At 39.0% G+C, this 19,766-nt stretch overlaps 1 long non-coding RNA gene and 1 pseudogene across 1 annotated transcript; both read right to left on the bottom strand.

The window, feature by feature from the left end:
* LOC140746782 (tRNA endonuclease ANKZF1-like) overlaps positions 1-19,766 on the bottom strand; it is a 121,285-nt pseudogene that overhangs the window by 43,227 nt on the left and 58,292 nt on the right.
* Positions 18,494-19,577, bottom strand: LOC140746692 (uncharacterized). The gene is made up of 3 exons (XR_012102804.1): positions 19,390-19,577; positions 19,181-19,317; positions 18,494-18,714 (listed from the first exon to the last, which is right to left on the bottom strand). It is a non-coding gene; the product is annotated as an uncharacterized LOC140746692 (long non-coding RNA).

Here is a 19,766-nt window from a genome sequence, read left to right as displayed (position 1 = left end):
CTTACATGGTAAGGACTCGAAAACATAAAATTTATGTCTAAAGTAATAACCTTGATGATTTAAATTTAAATAAACGAAGCCTTTAGCTTGTACATTTCCACCTAATCCGTGTATTGTTACATTCTCTGTATGAAATGGAATTCGCAAAGTTTGTATAATGTCGTACCTAACGACAGAAATTGAAGCGCCGGTGTCAATTAGCCAAGAATGTGTTTGTTCACTTAAACTAAAATAAACTTTATTTATTGTACTGCAAGAACAAGAATAATCATGATCGAAAAAAATGATTCATACTTTCGTTGCTTAGTTGGTTCCGAGTAATATTTTCCGATTCCGATTGTACCTGATTTGTAGGCATCATGACGTTCACACCCCTAGGATTCGATCTAGATGTGAAATGATGTTGGCGGCCACGGTATGTATGATTACCGCGAGCATACCTCTGATTGCTGCTGCTGGGATGCATTCCTAGACCTCTGGACATGGAACGATACATATTACGGTTATAGTAAGTCATACCTCGTTGCTGACGTGAATCACCAGATGGACGACTGTAGGATGCCCTACCTGGACGCCGACATCCTCTGCGTAGTGGCATCATGGATGTTTGAGCTGATGCGCATGGTAAGGCAGCCATCTCCTCGTCTTTTCCTCCCCTAATAGCATCCTTCAGAGTATCATAATTCCGAGCTTCTATAATGGTGCTTAACCTTGGATCAGATAACCCATCACAAAATCTTTTAATAGCCAAATTTTCATTCAAAGGTAACAAAATACTATAAGACTGTTCATTTCCATCGGCCTGAGATATTGTCAAATCCGTAAACAGTTGCTCTAACTCTTTGCCAAAATTATCAATTGTTTTCCGTTTTTGTGAACATTGAAATAATTGAGACTGTAACGAAGTATACGATTTTTTCGTTAATAAATGTTTACGCATATCTTTGACAAGATCACAGACTGATACGTAAGATTTAGCCATACGCAACTTTGCTGACTCGTTAAGTCGTGTTTTCAAAACAAATTTAACCAATAATATTTTACCAGCATCATCTAGTAAAGAAGAATACACCGTCAATTAAGTTTTTAACAGTGGTTTCTGAACCCTCCATAACCGGTAACAAAGAAACCGCAGTCTTAAGATTAAACTTCTCCATATTGATATTAACACTATGTGAACTACAAGATTCACCGCACAAGTCCTCAATTTCATTATATAATTCTTTTATTTTTATGATATAATTATTACAAAATGTCAAATCTTCTGAAGTTAAACTACCTCTCTTAACTACAGTACCTAACTCTTCTTCCAATACATAAAATGATTTTATTATTTCTTTAGCCTCACTATACTTAACTTCTAAGGTATCACCTTTATACCGTAACTTACCCTTTTTTATTAAATACGTTCTAATATATTTCAATTCCTCGTAAATGTTGTACAACCTCTCTGCCATTACATAACATCCCTCAGAATGCACGTAGAAATGTTCTAGGCGAAGTCCGGTTTCCTTGGTGCTGCGATGTTGTTCTTCACTTCCATCTCAATCGGATCAGCAGCCCTTCGACGTCACTCATAAGATCTCCTCCAAGACAGGCGTTGCCACGTGTCTCTCCATGCTGCACGATCGATTTACTTGTTGGTCCAGCGCGTGTGACACCGTTTGTATGCGAAGTAAAGTACTGCTAGAACAGCACATGCGATGACCGCGATGATGGTAGCTAGAAGAATGTTTGTTATTTCCACATGGGATTGTAATTGACGCACTTCGGCGTTGTTATTTCCACCCGCTGCGTTTTGCGCCACAAAAACTTCTTCTTTTTGGATTGTTGACCGACACATGATCAGACACTGTTTGAATCTTTTTTGATTGTTTACTCAATACTCAATACTTTATTGCAATCATGGTTTTACAATTGTTTTATAAAAATCATTTACAATTTTAGAAACACATGAACCCACAGTGGGTGTAGCAATGAATATGAGAGCGGCCGATTTATATTTACAAATAAACATTGATGTCAGATTTACAATATTATTTAATTTAATTAGTATTTATTTCTTTGTTAATAATAATAATAATAATTTTATTTGTTTCGTATTTTAGTTTTCTAAATATTCGCTTAATTTGTAATATGCATTTTTTATTAATAATTCCTTTAAGTTGGCGTAGAACTCCTTGTCGTTTTTGTTTGATCTTATATTTTCTGGCAATTTATTATAAATTTTTACGCTCATGAAATTGGGACCAGTGCTATAAATTTTAAGTTTGGCAGTTGGTAATAATAATTTGTTTTTCTGTCGACTCTGATATCGTTGGAGGCACTCCTCTCGTTTTTTGAATGAACTGCGGGTACTGCTTTACAAATTTGCATGCTTCCATAATGTATACTGCTGTTAGTGTGAGTATTCGATTTTTAATAAAATAAGGTTTACAGCTGACGGGTTCCTTAATGTTTTCCAGGATACGTACGCATTTTTTTTGTAGGGTGAAAACATGGTGGGCATCCACACTATTTCCCCAAAGTAGAATGCCGTATTTGAGCCATGCATATGCATACGCATAGTATGCAGACAAGGCGGTTTTTAAGTTTGTTGTTTTTCTTAATTCTCTGAGTGCATATATAAAATTTGATAGTTTAGATCGAATTAATTTTACATGCTGTTTCCAATTAATATTTGAATCTATTTGTAATCCTAATAGGGTAAACACGTCAGTAGATTGTATTTTTGAATTATTAAATGTAAAATTTATGTCAAGAGGAGATTTTTGATATGGTCTAAATTGCATTATTTTAGTCTTTTGGAAGTTTATGTCAAGATTATGGTCATTCATCCAGTCAATTATATTATTTAGAATGTCAGTAAGATTATTATTTAAATTAATATTGTTATTACAAGATGTTAATAGTGAAATGTCATCAGCAAATAATACACAAAAGTTATTTAATATTTTTGGAAGGTCATTTATATATAATAAAAATAGAATACATCCAAGGACACTTCCCTGCGGGATTGAATTTTTTGTTTGTATGATGTTTGATTTAATGTTATGGATTTTCCCGGTATTAGGTTCAAAGTACTCTATTTCTACAAACTGTTTTCGGTTTTGCAGGTAAGATTTGAACCAATCATACGATATTCCTCGTATACCTAAATGGAACAGTTTGTTTAATAGTATTTTAAATTGTACTTTATCATATGCTTTCGTCATGTCTAATAATATTCCTATAGCGTATTTTTTATTATTTATTATGTCAAGCACTTGTTGCATATATTTGTAGATGGTCAATATTGTTGATCGATTTTTCCGAAATCCGTTTTGAGAGTCGTCATAAATATTATATTTTTCACAAAATGAATTGAGCCGTTTTTGCATTGCTTTTTCAAAAATTTTTGAAGATGTGGGTATTAAGGCGATTGGTCTGTAGTTATTAGGGTCTGTTTTGGATAATTTTTTGTGTACTGGCTTGATTAGAGAAATTTTAAGTAAGTCTGGAAAAGTCCCCTGTGACAATGATTGGTTGATCAATAAATGATAAGGTAGGGTTAGCTCATTCGCACAGCTTTTAATTAGAATAGGTGGCAGCTCATCGACACCATAGCTATATTTACTTTTTAGATTTTTAATTATGTGAAGTACTTCGCGCGGTTCGACTGGGCTCAGAAACATCGTATTTTCAATACGGTGCATTGGTGGGCGTCCGGTAGGTGCGCGTGCACCTACTGCACTGTCGGCACCTCCTACCGACGCGAAGAACTCGTTAAAATGATTCGCCACTTTACAAGGGTCCGACGTTATATTTATTTATTTATTTATTTATTTATTTATTTATTTATTTATAGAATCGCCAACATACTGTACACTTATACATTAAATATAAAACAAACTCAAGTAGGTATAAATCTAAGTGCCAGGACAATTATAGGCGACGACAACATGCAAATTAACAAATGTCAATTATATAAAAGCTATGAATTAAAAATACAAATATTATTAAATTACATAACAAACATAATATTGTGGAGAAAAATAATAATAAAAGATGTTAATGAATAAATTGTCATTTCAAAAATAATCAAGAATTTTAAAAATATTGCAATTAGATTGAATTGAATTAATTAATAATAAAAAAAAAAATGCATGGTGTAATACAGTTTAAATATACAGTACAAAGGTAAATGAAATTTAAAATGTCATGTAAAATAAAAAAAATATATATGTATACGTTAAACAATATGACAGGTGAATTATATAATTACACTTCACACAGTTTCCTTTTAAGCTTGGCAATGCTATCTGAGAAAAGATCTATTTGAGTAGTTTTAGCAACATCATTATATTCTTTTATCAATCTGTTTAGAGGAGCGTTTTGGCCTAAATTAGATTTACTTGTCGAATAACTAAAAGTATTTAGTCTAGTAGTTCTTGGTAGTCTTTGAGGTATTGAGAAATTTAAACATATGGATATATCATTATGGATTTTTAGTTTGATGTTATTTTTTGGTTTTTTTATACTCTTATTTGTACGTTCTTTAATTATTTTCCACATGGTCTTGGTTTTGTTATGAGATTTTTCCATTTCAGCTATATATTGATTACGTTTTGATTTTATAACTGTTTTTTTTAATATTTTTGTATATTGGTTGTAATAGTTAATAAGAACTGGATGTTTACAGTGATTAACTAATGATTTTAGTAGCCGTTTATTTTTACATGAGATTTTTATACCTCGGGTTAGCCATGTATATTTTTTATTTTGTTTTAATATTAATCGTTTTCTCGGAATGCATTTGTTTAGTATTTCTTGTAAAATTTTATTGAACATAGTGTAATTCTCGTTTACTGTTTTTTTATTATCTAATACAGTTATCCAACCTATAGTTTTTAGGCAATTTTTAAATTTGTTTATGTTTTGTTGGTTAAATATTCTTTTTTCTATTTCCCATTGTATATATTTAATTTCTGTATCAAATAAGCTTTTTATTTTTACGATTACTCCTTTATGGTCTGAGAACCCATAATCGTGGACGTATGTGTTTAAATTATATTCATGTATATTTGTAAATAATAAATCTATGCAAGAGGATTTGTCTTTTGTCACACGGGTTGGTTCATTTACATATTGTTTAAAATTGTACTCTAACATTAATTGTAGTAATGTAGTTGATTGCTGATTATTTTGTAATATATTTACGTTGAAGTCACCGCCGATAACGATATTCATATGATTATATTTTTTATTTAGTAATTCTAGTATTTTTATCAATTGGCTATAAAATAAATCGGTCTCTCTACTATTCCAATATATAACAATTAATAGTAAATTCAGTTTAAGGACACTGGTTGCACTAACTTCAATTATGTATTCGATTGTCATATCCTCTATATCTTTTCTTTCGGTAAATTCATAGTCGTCTCTCAATAATATGCATACCCCACCTCCTGCGTGGTTTAGTCTACAGAAGGATGAGGCGATGTTGTAGCCGTGACAATTTATCAGTTTCAATTTATCCGCAGATAACCATGTTTCCGTAATACATAACGCGTGTTTCACAGGTTTTTCTTCAAGAAATGCCTTTATTGTAGGAACTTTATTGTACATACTTTGCATATTTTGGTATAATATGTTAAAGTTATTTTCTTTGTGAGCGAAATGTATGCCGTTTTGGAGTCGTGTTTTGTTCGGTTGTGATGTGTACGGAGTTATTATTGTGTCTGGCAGGGCTGTGAATTGTTGAAGATCCGGGTTGATTTTGTTGAAGCGGTTGAATTGAATGAAGGTGAGTTGAATTATCAATTTTACCATTTATGATTAGTTTATTATTTTTTATAATTGCATGATGTCCATTTTTTCTAGCTTCGCGTAAATGTTCCTATAGGTTCCTTCTGTGATGTAATGCATTTTCGTCGATGTATTCTGATATATATAATCCAGTATTTTTAAGGTATCGTCCGTGTTGTAAAATAAATTTAGTCATTTTCTTGCTGAGAAGCTCGACTATAATCGGTCTACATAAAGATTTCTTACCAATTCTGTTTACTTCTTCAATGTAGCCGGTCAGGTCTACGTAAAACAAATCTTGAAATATATTGACTATTCTGTACATTAGGTGATTTTCTGTTTCGTGATCATATTCCGATAGGCCATATAATACAAATCTCTTTGAGTTGTCCATAATAATAGGTTTCTCTTTATCCGATTTATTTATATTAATATTATTCAATTTATTTTGTAGTTGTCTTACTTCTTCTTCTAATCTTTGTTTTTCTTTGTCAAAGTTTTTGATCATTGTATTTATAGTGTTTATTTGTTTATTAATATTTGACTGTTCCTTTAATATTGTATTCGTCTTTTTATTTACATCTTGAAGTATTTTATCAGTGGTTAGCTGTATTTCATTTTGTATAGTGTGTTTTTAATAGTTCTTAAATATTTTGACACAAGTCCGTCACATATTGTCTAAAAAACACAGGGTAGCGTCTTTTAATTCGGAGAACGACTCGGACATCCGACACGCGGATCAAATACGCGCGTGATAGATTATTCTTTAAAAAAAATAATAACACTTGTATATAAATTAAAATTAATTTAAGAACAAGTAATTAATTTAAAAAATCAAAAACCCGACTGCACCAAAAAGGTTGAAGTAGAATTTCCAAAAGCAGTGAAATAGGCATTTCATTATTTTTATCCAGAAAGCCAAATACAAAGTTTCATAGTAGGTTTCTGCTTCAAAAACAAAAGATGTTCAAACAATATTATCCTATTTTATCCTCGTAGTGCTCATTTACGCTATATAAAGAACCTATGTGTAAAATTCCAGCACGCTTAAGTTCAGCGGTTTCCCTTTGCGTTGATCTCTGGCACAGCAACTCACTCATTTAGTCAGACAGTCATCTCGATGTGTATATACGCTGTACTAGCTGACCCGGCAAACGTTGTGTTGCCATAAAAATTAAAAAATGTTAAGGGTGAACAACCCTTATCACTTAGGGGTAAAAAAAATAGATAGTGGCCGATTCTCAGATCTACTGAATATGTATATAAAATTAGGTAAAAATCGGTGAAGTCGTTTCGGAGGAGTACGGAAACTTACACGAGAATTTCTCCTCTCTCTCCTCATCTCTTAATCTCCTCTTAATTTCCTTTATTTTGACACCCTCCTCGATAGGTTTGGTTAACTTTTTTTAAAACGTGTTACTATTTCGCGAAAAGATCCACCATTTACGGTCTATAAAATATATAACTTCATTAAATCAAAGTTTCGGTCATTATTTTACCTCGTTAGAGGTAAAATTTTATTATTGTTTATCTAACAAGCCTGATACAAAATTTCAGTGTTTGCTTCAAAATTGACGATTGTTCAAATGAACTTTTAACCCTTATTTTACTCTCTACAGGGTTGATTTTTCGGAGGGGGATAAATTAGTGCGTCCTTGTTCCTATCCAGAAAGCCAAATATAAAATTTTATAGTATTTGCTTCAAAATTAAAGAATTTCAAAAAAACTGTTTTGCCCTATTTTACCCTCTTAAGGGTAGAATTTTCAAAAGGCCTTTATGTGCAAAATTTCAGAACTGTAAGATCCATGGTTTAGGCTGTACGTTGATTTCTGAAAAATGAAAAAGTCATTTAGTTAGTTAGTCAGTCAGTCACCTTGCTGTTTTATATATATATAAATATGTTTTTATAATCTCCGTTTAATTTCCTTTCATTTGATACCCTACTCGATAGGTTCGGCTAACTTTTTTTTTTAAATGTGTTACTATTTCGCGTCAAAAATCCGCCGTTTTGATTTTTTTTTACTAACACCTATCTAAGGACACTCGGGTCATTGAAACAAATATAATGACACCTTAACTGTTGAAATTCATCCACCCGTTTGTTAGATCGGATCAAATAAAGAAAGACAAACATACAAGATACGCGCGAAAAACATAACCCTTCCTTGGCAGTCGGGTAAAAAATAAGATTACATATTTACATATTTCATAAGATTATTTATTAATGTATAAAAACATTGTGCAAATGTGTTACCTACACGTGTTTGGGTTAAGATTGTTAAGAATGTGACCATTGCACCTGCAAAACACGTGGTTTCATCGGGTTGTTTGTTCACTGGTATAAAAAGCCCCACATTTTATGAGAGTGGGCCACTCTGCGTTTGAACGCCAGACCGAGCAGCCCTGCCTGCTCGCGCTCTAGTGTTTCCTAACCCAGAATTTTCTCTGGCCTTTCGGCCGGTTCTCGCCTACTCGATTTTATCGATAGCGGCGCGTTTGAGTTGGTGGATACCTAACGGTGCCAACGAAATCAACTAACGTTGACCCGGTGCGCTTCTCAGACCTCTCGGCCTGAGAGAAACCGGCAGACCCGATCCCACTGCACTTGGGCTATCCCAAGGGTGACGGTAGCAGTTACTTTCCTTTAGGGGTAATTGCATTTCCCTCCCTCTCCCCGCTAGCTCCCTGCCTCGGCGGGGAGGCGTCCCTGGTTACCATGGCCTACATGGTAACCGATAGATTCTTCGAGGCTCTGTCCTCTCTCCTGAGCAGGAAGCTCAATTGCCCCTTCGACGCTGTCGAACTCCGCTCCCTCTGTGAGCCCATCAAGTCCGTAACGGATCCCCTGTCCGTTACCGACTCACCCGCATCCCCTGATGCCACCCCCAGACACGAGATGGACTATGACACCATCTCGCTTAAGCGCCCCGCTTCCTCCGACGACTCATCGGATAGCACCCTAATTTCTGCCGCCTCCTCCGACGACGACCAGGGTTTCGCCCCTGTCGAAGTCGAAGAAGACGAAAAAACGATCCGTCAAACGCGTCGCTAAGGCGACAAGTGAGACTTCCTCCGAGGCCTCTACAGGTCCCACCCCAGCCCCAGTGGCCCCCGCACTGGCCCCCGTGCCAAAAGCCTCCACCAAGCCCCAGAGCTCAACCCCCGCGGCTGTTAAGCCCTCCAAGCCAGCCACACGCTGCGAACCCGCACTTGCTAAGTGCAAAAGCCCACCCTTCGTCTTCGTTAGAGACAAATCGAAATGGTCCGACTTCTCAAAAACCCTAGTGGAACGCAAAGTCCACTACACCAAAGCACACAACCTTCGCGATTCTATTCGCATTTCGTGCCCCACCATCGATGACTTCAGGAGCCTTATAAAGCTCCTTACACAACTGCAACTCCCGTACCACACGTACGCTCTGGAAGAAGACCGCAAAATCAAAGCGGTCCTTAGGGGTCTCCCCTTTGAACTTCCCACCGACGAGATCCAAACGGATCTCGTCAATCAGGGTTTCTCCGTGGAGGGTGTACACAAGTTGTACAGCCGCACCGGGATTAAATTCCCTCTAGCCCTAGCCATACTGGCCAAGACCCCGTCCTCCAAGGACATATTCAAAGAGAAAGAGCTCACGGTCTGTGGGCTCTCTCAGATCAAGGTAGAACCACCCAACAAGCGTGGTTACCCTGCCCAGTGCCACCGCTGCCAGCTTTACGGCCATGCAGCGGCTAACTGCACTGCCCCCCACAGGTGCGTCAAGTGCCTTGAACCCCACGCCACACGGGAGTGCAAGAGAACTCGTGAAGACGAGTCCCCTCCTGCCTGCGTGTTGTGCACCACTTCCGGTCACCCGGCTAACTACCGTGGTTGCCCGAAAGCCCCCCGTCCCGCTCAAAAGAAGGTTGCCAAAAAGCAGCCCTCTAAAGCAGGCCCACCTCCGGTCGATTCGACCAATTTCCCGCGGTTAGGGGCCTCCAAAACCCCAACCACTCCCATGAGTTGGAGGAAAGTCGCACCCGCGGCCGCCCCACCAACCCCGGCCCCTAAGGCCACACCCACTCCCCGTCCCACCCAAGAGGCATCGGTAAGAGAGCAAATCATGTTCCTTGTCGATTGCGTTAAGGGCGTGGACCTCGACGAGATCAAACTCGTCTCCCTGAAAATGCGTAACGCCAGCCAGGCGGAGCGCATTGCTATCTACTCTGAACACTTAGAGTTGTTCAAATCAATTCAATGAGTAACGCTCGTACTCTACCCCCTCACTCCGGTCGTTTAAAACCTAAATTCCCGAACTCAAAGAGTTCGTCCGCAACAGTGATATCGACCTGTTGCTTGTTCAGGAAACTTTCCTCAAACTCTCCCTTAAAGGCGTAAGTCTCCCCTCTTACGCGCTTGTACGTAATGACAGAGCCGACGACCGTCGTGGCGGAGGCACTGCCATCTACTATAAGAGATCTTTCCATTGCACCCCTCTGGAAACACCCAAGCTCACCAATATGGAAGCCACCGTATGCAAATTAGGCATGACAGGACACCCGTCCCTGATCATAGCCTCAATTTATCTCCCCGCCCAAAAAACCCCTCTCCAAAGCGACTTGGAGGCCCTCCTCTCGCTCGGAGACTCTGTCGTACTATTTGGAGATTTCAATTGCAAACATACCGATTGGAACAGTCGTCTGACTAATACCAACGGTAAGAAACTCTTAACCATTTCCCGCGCACTGGACTTTGATATCTTCTCTCCAATAGCGCCAACCCACTACGATCGGGAAGACCAAGAACCCGACGTTCTGGATTTCGCCCTCCTCAAAGGCGTCGCGCTCAATACAAGAGCAATCGAAACCTTGAACGTTCTGGGCTCAGACCATCGCCCAGTCTCTCTCCAGTTAGGTCCCTATGATCCAACTCCCCATACTTCCTCGAAAACCTTCACTAACTGGGAAGGGTACGAGAAATCTCTCACCTCGGCCATAGAGGCCCCCGATTCACCGTATGCTATTCCCCCAGGCTACCTTGTTAGCACGGACAAAATAGACAGTACGGTCAACTCACTCACCCATCTAGTTCAGACTTCTCTTCATGACAACGCGAAGGTGGTAGAGGTTCAGAACCGCAAACTACCACGCGATGTCACGAAGCTTATCCAAACCAAAAACGCAGCCCTCAGATGGGCCGCCAAGTATCCCACCCCTGTCCTTAGGAGGCGCGCTAACGCCCTCCAAAAGAAAGTCAGATCCCGGCTAGCCGAACTGAGGGACTCCAACTGGAACTCTCTCATGGAGGATATCCACCCTTCTCATAAGGCATTCTACAAAATCACTAGACGATTTCGTACCGAAGCCTTCTCTAGCACTCCCCCTCTCACGCGTCCCGACGGCAGCATAGCCTTCGAGGACACTGAGAAGGCCGAATGCTTCGCAGATAGCATCGCTGCGCAGTGCTCCCCCAGCACTCAACCGTGCGACCCTATCCACATTAATAAGGTGGAGGAGGAGGTCCTTCACCTCTTCAGGAGGTCACCTCTGCTCCCATCATAATCACTTCAGACGAGGTCCGGACCGTCATCCGCGGTTTGAAACCTCGTAAAGCCCCAGGTGCGGATGGTATCTCCAACCTGGCGCTTAAACACTTCCCCGAGCAGGCACTGACCCTTCTGGTCATTATCTTCAATGCCTGCCTCGATCTCAGCTTCTTTCCAACAGCCTGGAAGACAGCAACAGTTATCGGTATTCCCAAACCTGGGAAACCGAGCCATATTCCCTCCAACCACCGCCCCATTAGCCTCCTCAATGCAATGGGCAAGGTTTTCGAACGGGTGATCCTCGTTCATATAAGAGGGCACCTCTTTCCAATAGATACTCCCCCACTTATCATTCCTCACCAATTCGGCTTTCGCCACCAGCACTCGTGCCCCCAACAAGTCCACCGCATTGTCGAGTACATCACAAGCGGGTTTTATCCAAGACGTAATAAGACATTAGCAGTCTTCTTCGACGTCGCCAAGGCTTTTGAAAAAGTCTGGCATGGAGGACTGGTATACAAGCTATACCAATTTGGTCTTCCTGATCGCCTAGTCCGCATCGTGGCTTCCTACCTTCAGGACAGAACCTTCCGCTTCAGGCACGAAGGTGTCCTCTCATCACCACGCCCCGTAACAGTCCCTCAAGGCTCAGTGCTCGCTCCCACTTTATTCATATCGTACTCCAACGATATTCCCATCCGCAAAAATGGTGTGCAGCTATCACTCTTCGCCGATGACACCGCTCTTTACATCCAAGGGCAAAAGGAGTCATCTATCCTCGCCAAACTCCAACGCTCGGTCAACGAGTTAGGAGATTGGTTTAGGAAATGGCGCATCGAAGTCAATGCGGAGAAAAGCTCTGCAATGCGCTTCGATCACAAACGCAGGCGCATACTCGACCTGCCCTCCGTCAAATTACTAGGGGCCCCCATTCCATGGAGGCCCACAGTAAAATACCTAGGAGTTACCCTAGACCCATGCCTCACCTTTAGACCCCACGTCACTAAGGTCACCCATACCGCCCGCTCTTACATGAGCCGCCTCAACTCCATGATTGGTAGACACAGCATGTTGTCAGCCAGGAATAAGCGAACGCTGTATAAGGTTTGCATTCGACCGGTGTTAACTTACGCCTCTCCAGTCTTCGCTCACGCGAATCCCACCATCCTAGACAAACTCCAGGTTATACAAAATTCCAGGTTATAGAAAATAAACATTCTCTTATGAGAATGTTTATTTTCCTTTTTTTTATATTAATAATTGATAAAATTCTATTATCAGAAGTGAGATAAGAAACCCATTAAAAAAAAAATCCTAATGCGTTTCAGGTGTGAACGTGAGTTCTAATGGATCCAGCTGTGGTAGAAGGCCTGTTAAAGGCCATCCGCGATGCAGTTGCTGGCAGCCACCGTGTTGATGACATCGTGGTGCCAACATTTGATCCTGACAAGAACGAAAACGGCGCAGACAGTTGGTGCGCTGCCGTCGATAGCATCGCATCGGATCTTGGTTGGAGTAATGTGGCAACCGTTGCCAAGGCAGGTAAGGCCTTGAAAGGCTCTGCATTATTATGGTATGAGACGTGGGACCCTGATGAAGGAAGATCATGGGAATCTTATAAACGCTCCATTAAAGACTTGTATCCAGAAAAACGAAACCTGTCGGATAAATTAACAAAAGCCGTGTTATATACGTCAGAGGCAGCAGACTCCTATTGTGAATATGCAAGAGAAAAATTGCGATTGTTCAGAAATACTAAAATATCTTTCACAGAAGAACAATTAGTAGAGCTTATATGTGGAGGCATAACTGATATTAACGTAAGAATGGCCTCGCATAACAGTCGTGTTACTACTACCGCAGACTTAATCTTTATTTACTACATATGTTAAACAACCCAGAAAACGCAATTCTGACTCTAATAAGCAAACTGATATCTTACCTTCTAACGCTAAACGTTTCAAGATGGACGACTCACAGGAAAAACGCTGTTTTCTTTGTAACAAATTGGGACATACGAAAATTAATTGCTTTAAGAACAAGTACCTACCACGGGGCGAATCAAGTTCAAAAACTGATATTCGATTTAAGCCAGCGATTCAGTGTTCATTTTGCAAAAAAATTGGTCATGACGATTCTGTTTGTTATTTCAAAAAAATTTCAACGTCAGATTCCTCAGTTACAAAGAATAATGATGTAAATTGTTTCTCAAAATCAAATTTGAAATTAACACAAGTAGTAATCAAAGATATACCCTTAAAGGCTTTGATTGATACTGGTGCTAGCTGTAGTATTTTAAAAGATTCCATTGCTAGAAGGTTAGGGTGTCATTTTGAACCGTGCTCTATTACATTGGAAGGAATAGGTAATGGAAAATTGCACATCTTTTCTAAAGTTACTTTACCCGTAAAATTTGATGACATTTGTCTAGAACTAGAATTTAATATAGCTAGAGACAAAGATATTTACTACGATTGTTTGATTGGTACAAACGCAATTCAGTACCCAGATGTTGCTGTAATATTAGACTCTTCCGGTTGCAGACTAACTCCTATTAGTTTACCAAAATCCACCGGCGTAGTTAATAAAGTTCTAGATATTGAAAACGAATTCGAACTATTAAACAAATCTATTGATCATTTGCATACGGATTTACAAACTAAAATTGTAAATATTTTTAAGAAGTTTCCTTCAATATTGCCATCACCTGATAAATTTGGTACGGTTAAGACTGGTGAAATGTCTTTACGTCTCAAGAAAAACGAAATAATACATTACAGGCCATATAGATTAGCTCCTATTGAGAGAGAGAAGGTATCTGAAATAATTAAAGATTTACTGCATAAAAAAATTATACGCGAAAGTGACTCCTCTTTTGCTAGCCCCGTACTGCTAGTCAAAAAGAAATCTCTCTCATAGGGGACCAAATAGATAAGTTAGGCAAAGCGAGTTTCTTCATATCAATTGATATGAAAAATGGGTTCTATCAGATACCCGTCTCGAAAGATTCCATTAAATATACCGCATTCGTGACCCCAGATGGCCAATACGAATTCTTGAAAATGCCGTTTGGCATTTGTAATGGGCCATCTGTGTTTCAAAGAGCCATCAATAAGGCCGTACAACACTTAAAATTTCTTTTAGTTTATATAGACGATATATTGATCCCCTTTAAAAATGAAAGCGAAGGTTTACAATATCTAGAACAAACTCTTGAGGCTCTCAGTGATGCAGGTTTCACGATAAACTTGACGAAATGAAAATTCTTTGTGAAAGAAATAGAGTATTTAGGCAGACATATTTCCGAAGATGGTATTAGGCCTAGTGATAGTAAGGTGACTGCTCTAATTAAATCTCCTACTCCCAGTACTGTGAGGGAGGTACGTCAGTTTATGGGACTGGCCAGTTATTTTAGAAAATTTATTCCCGAGTTTGCGGGACGTACTGCCTGTATATCTAAGCTTTTAAAGAATAATCAAAAATGGGAGTGGGGTCTAGACCAGGATAAGGCTAGGGAATACCTGCACACAGATGCAAGTTCCTTTGGCTATGGTGCTATATTAATGCAAAAGGTGGATGATCAGAAAAGGGTCGTGGCATATTTTAGCAAGCGCACTACACCAGTGGAATCCAGGTATTGCTCCTATGATTTGGAAACATTAGCAATTTATAATGCCTTAAGACATTTTAGAGTATATTTGTTGGGTATACATTTTACTATAGTAACGGATTGTAATGCAATTAAACCTACCGCGACTAAAAAAGATATATCCCCTCGTGTGGCTAGATGGTGGACTTTCATGCAGGATTTTGAATTTGACATTTTTTACAAAAAGGGGAAATATGTTGGACATGTGGATTATCTTAGTCGCAACCCAGTCAATCAAATTTCTGGTCAGTGTGTAGTCAACATCCTTGACGACGCAAATGAAAGCCCCCCATCGTGGCTAGAGGTTGCTCAGCATAACGATACCGAAACCCAAGACATAATAAGCAAGGTTCAGAGTGGTGAAATTGACGCCAATCAATACGTGGTGGTAAATAATTTACTTCATTATAAAAGTGACCCTGACGCTTTGCCAAAATTATTCATTCCCAGGGGATATAGATTAAGCATATTAAGACTTTATCATGACGATAATTGCCATGTTGGATACGAAAAAACTTTGCATAAAATTAGAGATAATTTCTGGTTCCCTGGCATAGCGGCGTTTGTTAGGAAATATATTGCTCATTGCCTAGTGTGTACTTCCCGAAAGGGTCACTCTGGGCCCAAACAGGGTCAGTAACATCCCATTGAAAAATCCATCCCTTTTCACACTTTGCATTTAGATTGCACTGGTCCTTTTCAGCAATCCGTTGAAGGTAAGCACGTTTTAATTATAGTAGATGGCTTTACAAAATTTTGTATACTTAAACCCTTAAAAAGTTTGAATGGGCAAGAAATGATATTCGTTATACGTGAAACTATCACATTATTTGGTACCCCTTTATTAGTTGTTACAGACAGAGGCACAAATTTTACCTCACAACAGGTACAATCATTCTTTAGAGAAATGAAAATTGAACATCACATGATATTTACTGGCACTCCCCGCAGTAATGGTCAGGTAGAGAGATATGTAGGTACCATCACAAATATGTTAGCTACGTCCATAAATAATTTATCAGAATGGCCAAACGTTCTTTGGAAAGTGCAACAGTCCATAAACTCTAATGTTCAGAAAAGTACAGGATTTTCTCCAATTAGATTATGAATAGGCAGGGAGGGAAATATACCATCAGTACAAGCTCGATTAGAGCGCCGACTTCAGAAATATGTACTAAACCAACATTTATTTCAATTATTTTTTACTTTGTAGTGACATAGAAGTCGGTTGTATTTTTTGTTAAAAAAATCTTTTCACCCTTTTTAGTGATGACATACTAACATTTATATTAATACAATATAAAATTGCAAAAACGTGATCATGAATGAAGGTAAGGTCTGAATTTACATTGATTGGAACCGCCCGCTCGCAGGGCGCTGCCGCGCCCTGCTCGCTTAGTTTTATATTATCTTATACGTTCCAACCTAACCTAACTAAATAGTCAATGATGAACTGACTTTGTAATTCCATTCGAACATACACCAAATATCTTCAAACACAACTCAATTATTCCCATCGGTTGAGGAGTTACATTTTGTCTCCGAGCCACAATATCAGACCCTTAAATAGTCAATGATGAACTGGCTTTGCAATTTCATTAGAACCTACATCAAATATCTTTAAACACAACTCAATTATTCCCATCGGTTGAGGAGTTACATATTTTTACTCCGAGCCACATTATCAGACCCTTAAATAGTCAATGATGAACTGGCTTTGCAATTTCATTAGAACCTACACCAAATATCTTCAAACACAACTCAATTATTCCCATCGGTTGAGGAGTTACATATTTTGTCTCCGAGCCACATTATCAGACCCTTAAATAGTCAATGATGAACTGGCTTTGCAATTTCATTAGAACCTACACCAAATATCGTCAAACAAAACTCAATTATACCCATCGGTTGAGGAGTTACATATTTTGTCTCCAGAATCCACTCTGATCCTCATCATATTTAAATGGGACCAACTTGTAGGAATTGTCCACACACGAAATTAAAGGCATTAAAATAGGTTCATAAACGGCGAAGTTATGGCTGTTATATTTACATGGGTGGAGGAGTTCCCCTCATTTTCTCCAGAACCCATCGATGGATTCTAACCATATTTAAATGGGACCAATTTCCAACTCGTCCCTACACAATAAAAAAAGAATTATTAAAATCGGTCCACTAACGGCGGAGTAATTCGTGTACATACATAAAAAAAAAAAAAGATACCGGCCGAATTGATAACCACCTCCTTTTTGAAGTCGGTTAAAAATCGGAGATACTGTTTATGTTAGCCAAGACCACAGACGCCACAATAAACTTAGCCCTAAATTTAAGGGACCCTATGAAATAATTGATGTTTTACCGAATGATAGATTTTCTTTGAAGGGTCTTAGCAATTTAAGAAATATTACTATCGCGAAAGAAAAATTACGCACGTGGCCTGATGAATGGATAGAACAAAACGCTTCTTTTGAAGAATTGTAGAAATGAAATTTAATTTGCCGTGATAGATTGTAATTTTTATATAAGTTGTAATAAGTATTATTATTTTTTGTGTGTTCAGCTAAGACTTATATATACTGAATTAGAATGAATTGTACTAAATACACTGATAAATTTTAAAGACCTACATAACGAAGTAACAGAGTAAAAAGGCGTGACGTCAGCACCGCTGACGTCATAATTTTTGTTATGATGTTGATGAATGACTCGATGAAACCTTCGAAAGCAAACCACACGAGAATTGTTGAGCTTCGTTTATTCTTCGGGCAGCATAACGACGTCCTAAGGAGGTCCGCACTGTTCCACAGCTCGAGCAGTCATGTCCCGATGTCGCCAGTACGGCCCTTTTTATAGGACCGGCGCACGTGCACTTGTTTTTCTATTGAAGATGCAGGTAGTTTTACCTCAGGTGTTTAATCATTTCATTTTATAATACGAGAACTGCCGTATTTGCTCCGACACGGCCATTCTGACAGGCGGCGCGTGCTCTGCGCCTGCCTGCGTTGTGAAGTTCAAACTCTGTAAGAAAATAATTTCTTTGAGGCAGGTATCTGTAAGCAACACATGCTGCCATTACAGGTTACAGATGGTGTTATAAAAGCGGCACATTAAGACATTTCCCATGCACCTGTCTTGTAAATAAATATGGGTCGTTTTTATGAGTTCTATCCACAGAACTGTCATAATGTTTAGGTTATTTAAAGTTTCTCGGCGATCTGTGGTGAATACGTGTCTACCACGGCTCCACAAGGGGTCCCAATGGTATCTCATGGTTCATTTGTGGATACATCATGGACCCATGGTTAGCACAGGGGTAACGCGTGAATAGCTCAGAGGTATCACTCTCCAGATTATGGTGTGTACGTGTCTGGTCACGGTTATACCCGGCTATCCATCAGTGTCTCAAGGTTCTCTTGTGGATACATCAAGGACCCGCGGTATAGCTCAGGGGTAACACATGACCAGCTCAGAGGTACCACTCTCAAGACGGTGTGACGCGGCATTGAAAACCCATTTTTAGCACAAGCGTAACACATGACTAATTCAGAGATAACACTTTCGTAGATATTCAGAGAAAGCAAATAAATTGTTTTCGACTCACACTTTGTTCAGATGATGAATGCTTCTTGTCGTGGACCACTGACTACGTGTTTCCTCGACCATTCACTTGTAGTAAGTATTCTTTAATCCGTTGAGTGCTCCTTGTCCTGGACCACTTGGATTACGTGCTTTCTTCACCATTTACTTGTAGTAGGTATCTGTAAACACATTTCAATAAATCGTTAGAACACTCAATAATAATGAAGAAGCTAAAACTTTTTTTTTTTTTTTCTTTTTTTTTTTTTTTTTCAAAGCTGTTATTACTGGTGACTCTCTCCGACTCGGCCATCATGACAAGTCACACGTCCTCGTGTGCTGTTCCTGTAAATCAGATAAACAAATTGAATGTTAAAATTTCCACTCGGCTAATCCTGATTAACTCTTATTAATCATTAAGGTTATTCGCCACCGAACACTACGGTATCATATCTCCACATCACAAACACCTTTAATGAGCAGTTAGAAATAACGAGGGTACCCGCAACTTCATTCAAACACTAAATTTATTCTTATCAAACAGTGATCACATTTTAGTGATTAAATTCTTAAACCGTGAAGTACCTCAAGTATGTTAATCTTTTAAGCGCACAAAGTCACTTACCGAAACTGCACTTACTATCTCACCACCTTGGTTTTACCACTGCCAAAAAGTGTCCTGCCTTATGACCACCCGTATCATTGGCCACTCAATCTGTTCGCGGTCAACACATGTCCGATGTCGTTGCAATACCACCAATAAGCAGCTATACTAGTTTCCTATCCTGTGAACACTCAAATATTAGGTGAACATTATAAAATTATAAATTGAAATAAATTGAAACAATAGACCACACAAGTATCAAACGTGTCGCCCGTATGCAATAATGAAGCTGATCATGGGCCACTTTTCTGGGACGCCCTCTACCGATGTGCCAGGTAGTAGATGTGAAGTGCCTATTGTAATAGCACCTCGCAATGTGGTGCTATCTGGTGATGATCCTGGTATGACAGGTGGAAGGATGCCGCAGCTGACGAGGATGTAGGCGAGATTGGAGCTTGTTCCGATACCAATTCTGATAACGAAGTATCAGAGTAAAAAGGCGTGACGTCAGCACCGCTGACGTCATAATTATTGTTATGATGTTGATGAATGACTCGATGAAACCTTCGAAAGCAAACCACACGAGAATTGTTGAGCTTCGTTTATTCTTCGGGCAGCATAACGACGTCC

The sequence above is a fragment of the Epargyreus clarus genome, unplaced genomic scaffold (assembly GCF_041222505.1).
Source record: "Epargyreus clarus isolate Ecla_fem2 unplaced genomic scaffold, WU_Ecla_fem_2.2 ptg000013l, whole genome shotgun sequence".
Classification (NCBI taxonomy): Eukaryota; Metazoa; Arthropoda; class Insecta; order Lepidoptera; family Hesperiidae; genus Epargyreus; species Epargyreus clarus.
Note: the sequence above shows the minus strand (reverse complement) of the source record. Positions and strands in the feature narration are given on the sequence as shown.